Source organism: Peromyscus leucopus, chromosome 19 (assembly GCF_004664715.2).
Source record: "Peromyscus leucopus breed LL Stock chromosome 19, UCI_PerLeu_2.1, whole genome shotgun sequence".
Classification (NCBI taxonomy): Eukaryota; Metazoa; Chordata; class Mammalia; order Rodentia; family Cricetidae; genus Peromyscus; species Peromyscus leucopus.
Window position 1 is genome coordinate 1179092 of NC_051079.1, and position 17249 is coordinate 1196340.

A 17249-nucleotide genomic window follows, 5' to 3' on the forward strand; every position below is an offset into this window, starting at 1 on the left:
GCGCCACCACGGCCTGGCTAAATATAATTTTTTTTAAGATGCTATATATTGCTGTACACTTTTAATATAAGATGCTTATGGTGATATTTTATTTGTACAGAAATGTAATTTTAATTTTATGTTAATAAATAAAGTTGCCCTGGGGTCAGAGCTATTAGAGCCATAGCAAGAGCGTGATGGTTAGAAGAGCTAGGTAGATTTCTGTGTGTTCAGGGATACAGCCAGTATTGGAGACATATGCCTTTAAGACCTGGAGGGCGGTACTTACAGGCAGTGACGAGGCAGTCATGTGGTTGGGTTTACAACCAATGAGAAGGCAGACAGAAAGAGTATTTAAAGACAAACAGGAAGAAGCTCTCTCTCGGGGAAGTTAGGAGCACTGCAGGAGGTAAGATTTTATCTCTAGGGCCGGGCGTGGTGGCGCACGCCTTTAATCCCAGCACTCGGGAGGCAGAGCCAGGCGGATCTCTGTGAGTTCAAGGCCAGCCTGGGCTACCAAGTGAGCTCCAGGAAAGGCGCAAAGCTACACAGAGAAACCCTGTCTCGAAAAAACCAAAAAAAAAAAAAAAAAAAAAAAAAGATTTTATCTCTGAGCTCTGACCTCTCGGCTTTCTCTCTTTTACATTGGCTCTGTGTTTTTTATTTTAAAAAGACGATTGGATACATCTACAGATGCTACTTAGATTAACTATTTTTAGATTTACTTATTGAATGTGTATGAGTGTTTTACCTGTATGTTTGTATGTCTACCATGTTTATGTCTGGTGTCTATTGAGGTCAAAAGAGGGTATCAAATCACCTGCAACTAGAATTAGGGATGACTGTAAGCCACCATGTGGATGCTGGAAACAGAACCTAGGTCCTCTAAAAGAACAAGCACTGAGTGTTCTTAAACACTGAGTCATCTCTCTAGCACCTTATATTAATTAACTTTTAATTCAGGCATTAATACATCTGAATATAATTACTTATAACACAATAACTATAAACTATATAACAATATCAACAAAAGCTACTTACTTAAGAGCTGGGCGGCGGTGATTGCACACTTTTAAATCCCAGCACTTGGGAGGCAAAGGCAGGCCAATCTCTAGAAGTTCAAGGCCAGCCTGGTCTACAGAGCAATTCCAGGACAGCCAGAGAAACCCTGCCCTCAGGGGAAAAACAAAAGAACACAAAAAGCTATTTAGAATCTGTGGTAGTTTGAAAGTAACTGCCCCCATCAACTCAAAAGGAGTGGAACTATTACATTAGAGGTGTGGCCTTGATGGAGGAAGTGTGTCACTGTGGAAGGGGGCTTTGAGGTCTCATATGAGCTCAAGCCATGCTCACTGTCTCAGACCACTTTCTGACGTCTGTGGATCAAGATGTAGGACTCTCAGCTCCTTCTCCAACACCAATGTCTGCCTGCACAGCATGGTCCATATCCTGCCATGATAATGGACTAAACCTTTGGCAGTAGAAACCCTAAGACAGAAACCTACATGATTTTTAAGAGGACAAAGTGTTCTGAAATGAGAACAAGAACATTAGGCACAAATGGTGGCACACACCTGTCGCAGCAGTTGGGTTGCCTAGTTACATAGCAAGAACTTATAGAGGAAGAAGTGGAGAAAAAAAGGAAGAAGAAAAGGCCAGGTTTGGTGCTTCACACCTTTAATCTCTCCCAGACGGGGCTATGTAGTGAGATCTTGTCACTCCAAAAGGTAAGTGGGAGAAGGGAGAGAACATTGGGTGCTCACCACCTGAGAAGTGGAAGCAGGTGTACCTCAAGGCCAGCCTGAGCTACAGGAGACCCTATTTTAATGAAACTAAGGGAAAGAACCACTGCACGAAAGTAACACTTAATGTCTTACTTTATTTACTCCCACAGGATCAGAATGAATCTTGCTATCTTCAAATATTCATACCACCTTATTCCCAAAGAGAAAAGACCCAGACCCTGTAAGTTACCCTTGCTCCAGTGAATAAATTCCCACCCATTCTCAAAGAACTCTAGTGATACACACTCATGGAGGCCACATACACAGACATAAAAGTAGGAAGGGAACTCTGAAAAGCGTGCCAATGGGAGAGGGAGAGAATGAGAGGTGAAAATGACTGAGATTCATTATATAAATCAAACTGTCAAACAGTAAAAAAGCAAAAAACCAGGAGAATAATGCTTCATTACTAAGAATTACAGCAGTAAAACAAAATTTCTGGAAATACCTAGCCAAAGAATTTTCACTGATTCATGACACACTCACAAAAAGCCTAAGCTTCAAAAGGGTTAACAAAATTCCTTAATGAATTACCTACAGTATTAATAATTTTACTGGTATCGGTTTCTATCCTCTAAATTCATTACCAACAGTTGAGGTTATTCAGTGAATTCTGGGAGAGACAAACCTCATAAAAGTCACAGAAAAAAATTCAACTATTATAAAAATACATTATTTTGAATTATGCAACCCTAGTCACTTTCATTTTTAGGACAAATAACAATCAACTCTGTGTTTTGATGAATCACCAAGTCAAAAAAGACCATCCTGCAAAGGGAGTTAATGGTATTCATCATGAGTGTCCTTTTTGTGAAGCATCATTTCTCAATTTAAAAGAGGCACAAAAACCTGGCATGGGACAGATGTTAAATAAAATAAGATTAAGATAAAAAGAACTTGAGGAATGTAGGGAAACACTCAAGAGGCTCACCCTTCCCTGGTGAGGAGAGACATTTTCTCCCGGGTGTAGCCACTCTTAAGTTAGGCGCTCACGAGGCCATAAAGAATCCTAATTAAAATCATTGGTACCCCACCCCAGGACTGGAAAGTAAAAGGGGGACTAGCTGAGAAGAGAAAGGTGGTCAGAGGGAGTGGCAGGGGAATAAGAAAGGGTAATGGAGGAGTGACTGTGACTGAAATATATTAATACATGTATGAAAATATAACGATGAAATAACTATATAACACGCTAATCAGCAACTTTCGAAATTGTGCTCATTAAAAAATTATTTTGTTGCTAGCTGTAGCGGCACACGCCTTTAATCCCAGCATTTCAAGAGGCAGAGGCAGGCGGATATATAGTTCAGGGACAGCCTGGTCTACAGAGTGAGTTCCAGGATAGCCAAGGCTAATACACAGAGAAAACCTGTGTCGAAAAACCACACACACACACACACACACACACACACACACACACACAGAGGAACAGTGTGTCTACTACAATTCTAACTTCCTCATTTCCTCAGATGATAAAAGCCTGAATTAGGAGCTTCCAAATTAAGCACTTTCATTTACTTCTGTTTTGTTCAGTCTCGGTGGGAATTTTTAAGTTTTTTTCAAGTTAAAAAGAAAAATTCATTAGCGTTAGTACCCTATGTAAAATGCAACCAGAGAAGCTAAATTACAGCTTAGTTCACTGCAACCTTGACCAGCACAACTGAAATTGTGTTTCACCAAGCTTCTTATTTCTGGTCCTAGAGATTGAACCCAGGACCTTGCTCATGTTAAGCTATACACACAGAACCACGCCCCCAGGCCATGCCTACATTTATTTACGTGTATGTATACTGAGGACACCTGACCACGTGATCAGGCATCAAACTCAGCTTGTCAGGCTCAGGAGCCTTTTTTACTGGCTGAATCATCTCCTCAGCCCCAGTCCTACTTTTTGAAACTGTTTAGGTTTGGGAGAGAAGCAGCATCAGGTCACATATTATTTCACCACGTAAGATACTGGCGTGGTGGTGCTCACCTTTAACCCCAGCATTAGGGATTAAAGGTGATCTGAGTTCCAGACCAGCCTGAGCTACGTGGGGAGTCTCTGAAAGGGGGAAAGAAAAACACAGCCGTTTTGTAATTTGTAACACCATTTGGGTCCTGTGTGCTGGCACTGCTTCTTGCTACAAGGAACCCGTTTCAGCTAAGACTGCATGCAGTACTTGTAGCATCTTCCCGTGCTTCCCACTCCCCCGCCTACCGCCAACACTACAAAATTCTGTCCCAGTCGCATTTCCACAACGCACCATTTAGAGGTGGGGGGTGGGGATCCGCTTTTCCGACTTTTGGTGACAGACGACTCTGCCTGTGCAAAACAAACCCTCGTTATAATCTATCCAGTGAGATCAGAATCTGAGACCCAATTCGCTTCCGCTCACACCTCTCTACCGATACAAAACTTCCCCGGGGCCCCCGAAGGACCCTACCTGCGCTTCGACCCCCTTCTCCAGCCTGCATTACTTCCTGAGATGGGGCACCGGCCATCGCTCCCCTCCCCAGATGCAGACGCGGGAGCCGGGATCCCCACATCCCGCCCGGCACGCCGCTGCAGGGCCTTAGGGTTCAGGCCGGGTCAGCGGGAGGCGCCGGAGCCGCAGCCGCGCTGCTGCAGGAGGCCGGGGAGCGACGGCGGAAGGGAGACGGACGGACGGACGGAAGGAGGGAGGCCGGGGCGGGGACCAGGCCCCGGCTACCTGCGGGGTCGCAGCCCGTGCAGGCTGCCCGCGGTCGCCACGGCCGCAAGCCACCTCCAGCCGTCCGAGGACCCCGGCTCCTCTCGGACTCTGACAGCCGGCACGCCGCGGCAGGTGACGCGCAGCCGCCCAGCTCCGGCGCCCGCGTCCGCCAGCCCAGCCGCTGGTGCCGGGGCTGCGAGGAGCCGGGACCCACGCGGGAGAGGTGTGCGGCAGCCGACAGGGAGGGCGGGGCGGGAGGACAGCCGTCCGCCCCCCGCAGGCGGCGGGAGAGCGTGGCGAGGACGCGGGGGCCGCGGGGATGCTCACGTACCTTCCCGCGGCGCGGCCCGGGTGCGACCGAGCCCGCAGGTCGCCTCACATCCGGGTACCCGGAGACACTCAGCTGCTTCTGCCGCGGCCGTCGCCGCCCCGCGGCACAAACACCAAACTTCCGGCGGCGGCGGCGGCGGCGGCGACGCCTCCCGTCAGATGGGAGTTACCTGGGGCCGTCGTGGGTGCGCTTGCGCGGCGCTCCGCCTCAGCCCTAGCCCGCTCGCGGACGTGCCCAGAAGACGAAGATGGCCGCCACGCTCCCTGCGTGTCACGCAGTTTCCACCCGGGCCGAGACGGCCGGGCGTCGGGGAAAGGCGAGCGGCAGTCCACACTCAGCGCAGGCGCGGTGGGAGGCCTGGCGTGCGCGCCTCCGGGGGTGGGCGCCTTCGGGGAGGTGGCAGCGCCCCCTGTTGGTTACGGGTCGTGCTTGTCTCCGGCCAGACACCCCTCTGTGCCTGTGAGGTGGCAGAGGGCGACAGCTTGCAGCCAGATCCTACACCTGAGGTGGATCCCTGGGAGCTGTCTTCTGACTGCCACGCGCCAGCCAGGCCACGTGCACCCACACACGCGCAAATGAGAACGGTAATAAGTGTGTAAAACCCATTTAAAATAAACTCGCCCGGGCCGCAAAGGTTCCCATCTCTTTCTGTGGGAGCCATTCCAAGGGCCTTATCCCTTGATCTTTAACAGGGGCCATTAATGTAAAGAAAGGGCGTGGGATTGAATGACCATTCTTACCCCAAACTACACCAGAGCACAGGATTCACCCTGTCTTTACCAGTGTTCTTATGCCTGAGAGCTAAGAGCCTAAAATGTAGAGTTTCCACTAAGTTTAGTCAAGGTGATATTCAGACAGGCTGTGGCTTTTAGAAATGGCCAAAGAAAGATCCAAAAGTAGTTGTTTTGAGTTTTTGAGACCGTTTCATGTAAGGCAGGCCTCTCGTTTTTTGTGTGGTTTAGAATGACCTTGAATTCCTGATCCTCCTGTCTCCACCTCCCAAGTTCTGAGCCTCCATGCCCAGCCTCCCAATTTATGCTTTAATGACTTATAGGAAACGGCTCGTGTTACAATTTAAAAAACGATGGGAAGAGCTTGGCGGTGGCGGCACACGCCTTTAATCCCAGCACTCGGGAGGCAGAGCCAAGTGGATCTCTGTGAGTTCGAGGCCAGCCTGGGCTACAGAGCAAGTTCCAGGACAGGCACCAAAACTACACAGAGAAACCCTGTCTCGAAGAAAAAAAACTATGGGCAGGATTTACACCATACAACAGGGCTCACATGGGAAGTTTATTGGAAGAGGAGAGAGAAGGATCGGAGAAGGGGCAGAGACCAGGTCCCATTCCAGAAGAGAAAGAGACAAGAGACGGGCCAGGCCCACCTTTCATACGGGAATGCAGCAGCAAATGCACGCGGGTGCTCTTCGGGGCTGCAGCTGAGTCCCAAGGGCAGGCCGGCACAGATGCCTGGATGCTGACAGCTCCACTGGTGTTTTTCTTCACTCCAAGATTATCGAAGAACTAGTGAGGTCTATTTTTAGTAGGGTGATTCAGTTTATCTTCACCAAGTTCACACAGACACACACACACACACACGTTCTTACAAAATAGACCTAAGTAATATGTTCTACTCTGTTTTAGATAAGAGCATAAAAACCCACATCAGACCATTTGAAATCATATGTACCTATTTTTGATAAAGAAGTTATTTAAACCAGGAATTATTTTGATGAACCAGCCTGCCTCCATCTTAGGCTAAAAAGCCATCCTATAGTAAAGACAACTAGGCTCATTCCTGTTTATGATTAAATCTGTTTCTCAAGGACTGGGCTTTGCTTCACTTGTGACCTTAACTACAAATGGTTCTGTACTGCCTGTTCCAGGAATGGCGATCATGTCTGTTTCAAAAAGTCATTCATAACCATTGTGCAAGCCTACCTTTGTTTCAAACAGTTGTTGTGACTGCCTATTGTTACGACCACTGTGGTAGTTTGAAAGAAAATGGCTCCCACAGGGAGTGGCACTATTAAGAAGTGTGGCATAGCAGGGCGGTGGTGGCGCACGCCTTTAATCCCAGCACTCGAGAGGCAGAGCCAGGCGGATCTCTGTGAGTTTGAGGCCAGCCTGGGCTACCAAGTGAGTTCCAGGAAAGGTGCAAAGCTACACAGAGAAACCCTGTCTCAAAAAAAGAAAAAAAAGAAAAAAAAAAAAGAAGTGTGGCTTGTGGGAGTAGGTGTGACCTTGTTGGGGAAGTGTGTCACTGTGGGGGTGGGCTTTGAGGTCTCCTATACTCAAGCTATGCCCAGTGTCACACACAGTTGCTTCTGCTGCCTATGGATCAAGATGTAGAACTCTCAGCTTCTTCTCCAGTACCATGTCTGCCTGCACACAACATGCCATGGTGATAATAAACTAAACCTCTGAAACTGTAGGTTTTCTTTTATAGGAGTTGCCATGGTGCCAGGTGGCGGTGGCGCACGCCTTTAATCCCAGCACTCAGGAGACAGAGGCAGGCAGAGATCTCTGTGAGTTCGAGGCCAGCCTGGTCTACACAGCGAGATCCAGGACAGGCACCAAAACTACACAGAGAAAGCCTGTCTCAAAAAACGAAACAAACAAACAAAAAAGAGTTGCCATAGTCAAGTGTTTCTTCACAGCAATAGAAACCCAAAGACATTACCTTATGACCACCTTTAATTACGCCTTTGTTTCAGGAGGTCGTTATGACTAACTTGTTATGCTTCTGTTCTGCTTCTGTAACCCTGCCTATTTTGCCTGCCAAATCCCGGATTTGGAAACCCCCTGCTCCTGAGTTATAAAACTTTGTCTTGGGGCTGGAGAAATGGCTCAGTGGTTAAGAGCACTGACTGTTCTCCCAGAAGACCAGGGTTCAAGTCCCAGCACCCACATGGCAGCTTACAACTGTCTGTAACTATAGTTCCAGGGGACTGATACCCTTACATAGGCAAAGATATCAATGCAAAATAAATAAATAATTAAAAATAATAATTAAAAAAAAAAAACTTTGTCTTCGGGACTGAAGAGATAGTAAAGAGCACTGCCTACTCTTCCAGAGGTCCTGAGTTCAATTCTCAGGAACCATATAGTGGCTCACAACCATCTGTAATGAGATCTGATGCCATCTTCTGGCATGCCAGCAGAACACTCTATATATGATAAATAAATCTTAAAAACAAACAAATAAAAACATTTTGTCAGGGTTGGGGATTTAGCTCAGTGGTAGAGCACTTGCCTAGCAAGTGCAAGGCCCTGGGTTCAATCCTCAGCTCAAAAAAAAAAAAAAATTTGTCTTCCTCATATCCAGTACTGACCTCCTGAACCCCACCTTAGTGGGAGGCAACCCATGTACACAAATTTAAAAAGCTTGCTTTAATTAATTTTTGCCATGATGATTTTGGTTGGTGGTCTTTCTCTTTGAATCTTTGTGATTAACAATATTTATAGCATGGGGCTATAATCCTAGAACTCAGAGGCTGAAACAGGAAGATATAAGCTCTAGGCAAGTCTGACCTGGGCTACAGAGGGAGATCTTGTCATGTTCGCCCAAAAAGTAAGTTAAAGCATAATTAATAATCTGTTCATTGTAGATGCCCATCTTTAAAACTATATATAGCCAGTTACTTAAATGTGCAATGAAAAACAAAATGTTTTGGTCTACTTCCTTATAAGGTTCCAACAGCAAAACAAAATATGATTCCACCAAAGTTCATCCTGGAAAACCAATGAGTTTATTGAGATTACTCATAGATCGTGAATGAGGGGTTATTCACAGCAGCTGCACTGTAAAGAACGGGGATGATAGCTTTCCCATACGCTCCAGATGGAGTTCCCGCTTCAATTATTCTTCCTTGCTTATATACTCTAGCACCTCCAGAGACACCCTGTCCCCCATACAACCACAGGCAGTTGTTTACAATGCCTGGGAGGAGCTACTGAACTCTGATGAGGACCCCACCCCTTCCTTTATGACCGGGTATCAACAGTCAACAAGCCCAGTGAAGGGCGAGAAACTCTTGCAAGCAGGCACAGTTCATCTGTTGAAGATGGTGGCTACTTTGCCCAAAGGATTGTACTGTACAACATTTGGGTGAAAATAACTTTTTCTGGCATTATTGTTTATAATTTGAAAAGCGTTTCCCACTTCTGATTCAATAGCAGAGGTCTTAATAGTTTAACTAAACCTCAATTATTCTGTAATATCACATATGACATATTTTGTTTTGCCTTTTGCCAATGGTTTTCTTCTGGAGTTATCTGTCAATGAACTTTGGAACTTGACTCAATTAATCTGGTTATCGACTAAAAACTCATGATGATCCTTGACTGAATTTTTAGTCTCCTCCAGCACAGAATAAAGAATTCAGGCTTTGCAAATAATGGTGAATGAGAAGATTAATATTGAACTGATACAAGAGTATAAGCCACACATGAATGGGGGGGGGTGTCTTAGATCAGGGACCCAAGACTAGGAAAGAAAACATTTTCTTACATAACTGTTGTATAGTCAGGCAGTGCTGGTGCATATCTTTAACCCCAGCACTCAGGCGACAGAGGCAGGAGGATCTCTGTGAGTTCAAGGCCAGCCTGGCCTACAGAGTGAGTTCCAGGACAGCCAGGGCTACACAATGAGACCCTATCTTGCAAAAAATAAATAAATAAATAGATAAATAGATAGATAGATAGATAGATAAATCTTCTGTATAGAAAGACACTAGCCTTAGGAAGAAAAACAAAGAAGAGCTGGACTGTAACCCACCTATACATCACTTGCCTGGCATCCTTAAGGCCTAAATTTGGTTCTCCAGTTTAGGGCATGGGGGTTGGCTCATCAGGTGTGAGGACTCAAGCTTATCTTCTCAGCCTTCAGGAGGCAAGAATGAGACAAAGGCAGGAGGATCAAGGCAAGGTCCACCAGCCAGAGCTACATATCAAGAGTTGCTCTCTTGGCCGGGCGGTGGTGGCGCACGCCTTAATCCAGCATCGGAGGCAGACAGGCGGATCTCTGTGAGTTGAGGCCAGCTGGCTACCAAGTGAGTTCAGGAAAGGCGCAAAGCTACACAGAGAAACCTGTCTCAAAAAAAAAAAAAAAAAAAAAAAAAAAAAAAAAAAAAAAAAAAAAAAAAAAAAAAAAAAGAGTTGCTCTCAAAACAAAGGGGTTGGAAGGATTTCTCAGCTAATGAAGGCTCACTGAAGCTGATCCACCTGAACTGGATCTCCAGAGTCACATTAAGGTGGGATTAGTGAAGTGACTCCATAAAGTTGTTTTCTAGCCTCTGTATACGCTCCATAGCACAAGTGCCCACACACATATGTGTGCACACAAGTTCACAATAATAATAAAATTTTTAGTGGTTTGAAACAAAAACAACAACAAAAATGGGCCAGGAAGCTGTCTTGCAGGTAGATGCAGGAGCTTCCTACAAAAAGAGAAATACTCCAGCATTTATCCTGCTCTCCACGCTTGTGCCCTAGCCCTCCCTGCTGTGTATCAGTTCTTTGAGACAGAACACTCCATCCTTAAGCAAGAAAGTAAACAACTCAAAATAACTTCAGGAAGTCCCTGAAACTGAGCAGATTCACTAGGCCCCTCCCTGACAGAATAAGCAATAAAAACAGAGTCCCTCTCAGAAGAGCAAAGAGCCAAGCTGCAAAGAAGACTCAGATGAGACTAGCTGTCTGGAAGAAGTGGAAACCAGCTGAGCTGCCTGGAAGAGGTTTGGTCTAAATGAGGCACATGAACACTCTCCAACCTGTTGAGCTGCCTGCAGGCTGTGCAGTGTACTCTACGTTCCTAGCTTTGTGAGTTGTCACCAATGTTAGTTTCTGCTGCTGCAGCAGCCTGCCTCTGCCACTGAAGCAGTTATATCATCACCTGTTGCTAGGTTCCTTTCCACCATCAGCAATGTGACATGTACGGCCCTAAAAGTGTCCACCAAGCACAGTTCACTGCTTTGGGATAACCCCTCTGTATGCATTAATATGTTTTATTACCATTGGTTAATAAAAAAGCTGCTTTTACCTATAGCAAGGCAGGATAGAGCCAGGTGAGAAATCTAAGCAGAGATACAGGGAGAAAGGGTAAGTGAGGAGAAACACCAGCAGCCCCTGAAGGAGCAAATTGCCAGAGCTCTGGTAAGCCATGGGTCATGTGTCAATATAATGATTAAAGAAATGGGTTAACATAAATGTAAGAGCTAGTTAGTAGTAAGCCTGAGCCATCAGCCAAACATTTATAATTAATATAAGCCTCTGAGTGATTATTTGAAAATAGCTACAGGATGGGACATTTAGTGTTGCTGGAGAGTGTCTCTCCAGGTTCCACCAAGCCCCACAGTCCCACAATCCATGTATAAAATAATCACTCAGACGCTTATAATACTTATAAACTCTATGGCCGTGGTAGGCTTCTTGCTAACTGTTCTTATATCTTAAATTAACCCATTTCTATAAATCTATACCTTGCCACGTCACTTGTGGCTTACCAGGGCCTTTACATGCTGCTTGTCCTGGCAGTGGCTGCAGTGTCTCTCCCTCCTTCTTCCTGTTTCCCCAATTCTCCTCTCTCCTTGTCCCGCCTATACTTCCTGCCTGGTCACTGGCCATCAGTGTTTTATTTATATAGAGCGATATCCACAGCAGTTTAGTCTCGAATATTATTAAAGGACCAGCCTTAATAATATTCTTACCAGGGGCCCAGAAGAGAAGCTATGAATGGTGAGAATTATTTTCAGGAAAAGAATCTAAGTACACCAAGATCTTTTGTCTGTCTACTTTATTCATCTGGGATAAAATCCTATCTGCACAGCTTCAGTTCTGTTCTTGTACCTAGCTCCTTTCTTGCCTAATTTCTCTCTACCTTTATCTGCTGTCCCCTCTAAGTTCTATCTTAATTCTCTCTCTCTCTCTTTTTTTTTTTTTTAACCAGGCACTATTAGGTATATTTATTGCACCTCTGGTCCAGAAGGGAAGTCGGGGGCAGGATCTTTTTTTTATTTTTTATTTTTTTATTTTTTTTTTAACCAGGCACTATTTAGGTATATTTATTGCACCTAATTCTCTCATCTTAATTCTGCCTCATCTAGGTTCTTCTCAACTCGTTCTTACCCATCTAGTACTTCCCCATCTGGCTCTTTCTCATTTTCCAATTTTCCATCTCATCCTCAGTTCTCTCTTCAAAATCCTCCTTATCCCTCTTAGTTCTCTGTTCTCAAGTTCTCTAGGGTATTCAGTTATAAACCCAAGCAATAGCAATCCTCTTGTATAATATTAGAGGGACCAGCCTTAATATTATACATCCCAGGAGCTCAGGAGAGAGAACTACTAATGGCAAGGACTATTTTCAGGAAATAGAATCTCAGCACACTGAGTTCTTAGTCCAGTCATTTATTCTCCCAAATCTTCTCTATCCTCCTGTGCCCAGGGAGTCCCAGTGTATATATATACACTTACAAGTCATAATCCCTTGGCAGTGCAAAGCCAGGCTTTCAGGGTCAAACGGAGGGATGATAAGAATCACATAGAGGGGCAGTAATTGTTAATTATTATTTGCAACCCAAAAGGGAAGTGACCAATGGGGAAATGAATTAACTAAAGGCTAAATTTGGGTAATATCTAAAAGGAGGGATCTTATGTGCACGTGTCTTAAACGTGATTGGTAGAAAATGTTAAGAATCTATAAGTTGCTAGGTCAATGAGAGAAAATAAAACTGCCTTCTTTTTTCCTGTGGCTCCTATCTGTCCTAGCTATCTGCTGTTTTTCTTCGGGGTGGGGGAAGGTGTGCTCAGTCGCTAGGCAACCTGTGTACAACTAGATGCCTCTGGTGATAGTTAAAGGGAGATCTAGAACTAGAGGAAACATTTGGGAAAGGAGGTAGTTAAGCTTAATTGGCACATCCGCCAGGCCTTCTCAAACAGGTAGCCTGGATGCTTAAGTCTGTTCTTAGAGAGTACAGAGGTATCTCTGATAAGGTACTTTCCTCCATCTGGGGATGGACCTGGCCGGATGCTGCCAATGATGATAATTACAGGGAGGCTTGAACTGGGGTTCTGGCTGAGCATAGCTGTCAGCACAGAAGATTATCTAAATAATCCTAGAAGTGGCTAGGTAAGTAGTTAGAGGTCTATAAAGTTAGTAAGGCTGTAAGAAAGGAGGGTCCCAGCTAAACTGTTGGAAGCTATTGTTTAACGTCCACCTGACCTAGACGGTGTCTCCTTGTGGAATTTACCTTAAACCAGGAGACTAGCATGTGGACTGGTATTAATGTTAGTCCTTGAAAGTGGCTAAGGGAGATATCTGATCCAGAGGAAGCCTTTCCTGAGGCTGTTCTCCAAATACCTTGAATGTGTATGTCCAGAGAGTGATCAGTCTACACTGTTAGCCCTTCTTAGGGAAAAATCAGTTGGGAAAACTGTGAAGGCACACATGATTTTCATAACAGAAGACAGCTAGCTGATACATAACAAGCCAAGTAACACCAAATGTTCCTTGGAATTTGGCTTCCTCTGAAGGAAATCCTTGATCCCTTCAGGTAGTGACTTTGCCATAACCAAATGAGTTCTTATGATATATTCCTGCGGCCCTCAGCACAATCCTCCCCCTCCAGCTAGGTCACCAGGCTTGAATTCCTACAGGGTCATAAAGGCAGGTAAGAATTTTCCTCAGGCAGTGACTGTCAGGCTTTCTTTTACAACCCAAAAAGGGAATGGTTAAAGGAGGAGGTCAACTGAGAGCTAATCATCCGTTAGTATATCAAGAAAAGGGGATTTATGTGCTCAGTCTACATTCCTAGAAGTGGTTATGTAAGAAGTTAGGAGTCTACAATGTTAGTAAGGATGTGTAAGAAAGGAGGGTCTCAGCTTAAATTACACGAGAAATAAAGCTATCTGCCTGACCTAGGAGACAGGCGTTGTTTCCAATAGGGTATTACCTTAGTTTAAGAGATCGTTTGGCCTTGGATGCTTGATAAGTATTTTAGATAAATATACTGTTAGGAGTTCTTGGAAGCATATAGCATACAAGAAAATTACTGTAGGAACCAACTAATAAAATATCACCAAGACTTCTTAAGCCATGGCTTCATCTTTGGAAAAGTCAAGTAGCAGCTTTTGGTGACATTTGGAGTTCCATTGCATTTTCCTGCAGCTTGCAGGAGTTTGCAGTTCATTCTCGTCTCTTGCCTCTTCTTTCCTCTCCTGCTTCTCTCGTCTTTCTTGTTTTGTGTGCCTTACCTTTTCCCTTTTTCCACCAGGCTTTTTTGGGCCACCAACCAGCTCCCAAATCATGACACAGAGACTTTTCTTATTAGTTTTGAATGCTCGGCCTAGTTTAGGCTCGTTTCTGGCTAGCTCCTTTAACTTAAGTTAATCTGTTTCTCTTTATCTACCCATTGCCTTGGGGCTTTTTACTTTTTCTGCTGACAGGCTGTCTGGCCGGTCGAGGGTGTGTCCCTCTCTTTCTCTTCATTATCTCCTTCTTTTGTTTCTGTTTCTCTCTCTTCGCTCTGGAGACTAGATTCCTCCTCTTTTTTATTCTCTTTGTCCACCAGCCTCGCCTACTCTTTCTCTGCCTAACTATTGGCCATCCAGCTCTTTATTAGATCAATCAGGTGCTTTAGGCAGGCAAGGTGAAACAAATGCAACCCATCTTTACATAATTAAACAAATGCAGCATAAACAAAAGTAACACACCTTTGCACAGTTAAAGTCATATTCTGTAGCAAAAACAAATGTAATACATCCTCACATAGTTAAGATAGTATTCTACAGCACCTGTTCTGTCTGTCCGTCTGGTCTTTTCTGTCCCCACTCTGAGACGGCCTTTCCCTCTTTCACCCCCTACCCCAGTAACCCTCCTGCACTGACTCTGCTGTGCACGTCATGTTCACTTAGCCACGTACCTTGGCAGGGCCCACCAAACATACCCAGTTGGCCTTTCTTCTTATCCTTTCAACCTATGCCGGGGTGGGCTTTGGTGACATGGCTGTCTTTGTGTCATTTCTGTTCCTGTAAGTGACCCCTTGAAGGGACACTAGCCCTCTCAAACATGTGACTCTGGCAGGCCTTGCCCTTTCCCCCCATTCCCTCTGCCTTGCTAAAGACCATTAGATTACATTCCTAAAGCCAGCCACCAAGGTCCATTCCCTTATTTGGTCACTTTCTCTTCCTTAGGCTGACTACCAAAGTCCAGTAATCAAAGGCCCCTGTGGTTCACCTAATTAAAATGCCCAATTAAATTTAAAAAACCTCATCCTAACATGGGATTTCTCCCTTTACCTTTATAAACTGCCATTTGCCTATGTGTCTCCTCTCTGTCCAGAGGCAATCCTTTGATCCTCTGGGACAAATTATTAGGGTACACAATGTATCACCACAATGAGGGGACCTTGAGGGTGGCATTGCTGGTGTTTGTCCCCAGTGCCTTGCCTGTGCTGTACCCCGTTGCTTGCTACTCCTCCACCTCCCCAGCGTCACTTCCCCAGGCCAACCGTATCTGTGTCCCCATTGGCAAAGCAGCAAATGCAACGTGAAAGCGTGGAGTGCAGATTACAGAGACAGAAGAGTGTCCCTGCGGAGGTCAAGGGTGCTTAAGTAGGTAGATGAAGGGGCTGGGTGTTCAATAGATGGACCAGAGCGGAGACAGGCCCTGTTCATCACATTTAGGTCATTCTTAGAGCAGTAACAACGTAAAACCGCCACTAACAAACACTTCCCAGGGTAGGAGAGACTTCCCGGAGACAAGGCAGCTGCATTAAGTGGTCTCTGAGAAGCAGGGCATGGTGCTCAGTGATATGAGCAGTGAGGCGGCCCTGCTGGGAATCCGAGGCCAGCCTGGGCTACATAGTGAGACCTGTCTCGGTGGGGCCTGGGTTCGATGCAACACTGCCCAAATAAAGAGCCTTTGTGTTTCAGTAGTCCACCGAGCTTCTCCATCCTCACTAACTCCAGCTGTCTAGAGGGGGGTGCTGAGGACCTAGTGCCTGTCAGAGTCAGATATGGATGCAGCCCAGCCTTTTATGATAACGTGTGAGATCTCTATCTTGATCCACAGGGCCAGGTCTCTAAGGCCTAGTGCCCTGTGCAGGGCATTGCCTCAGCCCTACCCTCCTTTCTGAACCTGAGGAATCTCTGACTCCAAAGAACCTCTGCCTATCTGACCTCTGCTCTGCTCTCCAGTATTGGGTGGACCGCAGATCTGGAAGCAGGCTAGGATGAATGCAAATGAGTTTCCTATCAGGACCCACATTGGGATTATAATAATCCAGGTGGCTCTCTAGTCGGGATTTGGTTTACAGCCTACCTCCTGGTGGGCCTCTGTAAAGCTGCCCTAAATCCAGAAAACTATAAAAAGCTAAAAAAACAAAAACAAAAACAAAACCCTATAATTCAAGATACAGAATAAAATCCATCTCATGTCTCCCAGAGTTTCCCAACATCATGGCTAACCTATGCATCTGGAGAGAGGGTCCCTGACTTTGCAGGCAGAAGTCTCAGCTGTGGCATTTAAGGTACCATGGGAGAGATGAGAAAGCCCATGAACAGAATTGCCAAATGCTGCCACATGCTATTCATGCGACTGCATAGAGTCCTCCAGGTTCCTGTTTTAAATGTGTGGCAGAATAGGCCATGCGGGCTAGTGCATACCCTGCCTGACTTGGGCCATCAATTGAGCCTTCAAAGTGCCACCTAGAGAGTTAACTGGTCAGCTGACTGCCCCCGTGTACCCAGTGGCATGGGGACATCAAACAAAGACCTCCAGCAGACTTCCTAGGCCTCACAGGGAACCCAGGATACAGCATGGGGCGATCCATTTCCTTCCTTTGGACACTGAGCCACTTACTCAGTCCTGAGGGAGTTTTGGGGTCCCATCTCTCCTTCTTGTTTCCCTGTTGTCAGGGTAGGGGGACAGTCTTACCCACGTCACCAGACTTAATTGTACTTTCAGGGGTGCCTAATGGGAAGAGATTGTCCAGCTAAGGTAGGAGCTTTCGTTTCATTTGCTTCCCCCATGTGCCTCACTCCAGACCGGTCAGCAGTGCCTCTTCTCCTCCTCATGCACAGCGACACAGACAGGGCCCTGCTCTCTCTCAAGTTCCAGAGGACATCAGGGCCCACTGCCTTGTCACCAATTCCAGAAGAATGAGGTTTCACCCCACAAGCTCTTCCTTCCTGGTTCCCTCTTCTAATTAACTACTCAGCTAATTGTTACAGAAGCACCATAGAGCTGGAGGCCAAGAACCATCAAACATATCCAGGCAGTAAGGGGGGAGGCATTTAATTGTTTGTGAATATTAATCAAGGGTTGTAGGTTTATCTTGACATTACAGAAACCATCTTGAGTGGTAACTATTACAATTACCCCTGAGTCACCCTGGTGACTCAGCATTAAATAGACAAAATCATGAGAGAGGTGTGTGAAGCTTTATGACCAGAGCTTGGCATAAAAATGTGCCTGATTCTGATCTGA

General features: G+C 45.7%; 1 protein-coding gene across 1 annotated transcript in view; it reads right to left on the reverse strand.

Annotated features, from left to right (window-relative positions):
* Positions 1-4862, reverse strand: part of Esco1 (establishment of sister chromatid cohesion N-acetyltransferase 1) — a 61997-nt gene extending 57135 nt beyond the window's left edge. The window contains 2 exon segments of the mRNA XM_028876699.2: positions 4007-4065; positions 4767-4862. The gene's annotated coding sequence lies outside the window, so the exon portion shown is untranslated.
* Positions 4863-17249: the final 12387 nt, after the last annotated feature.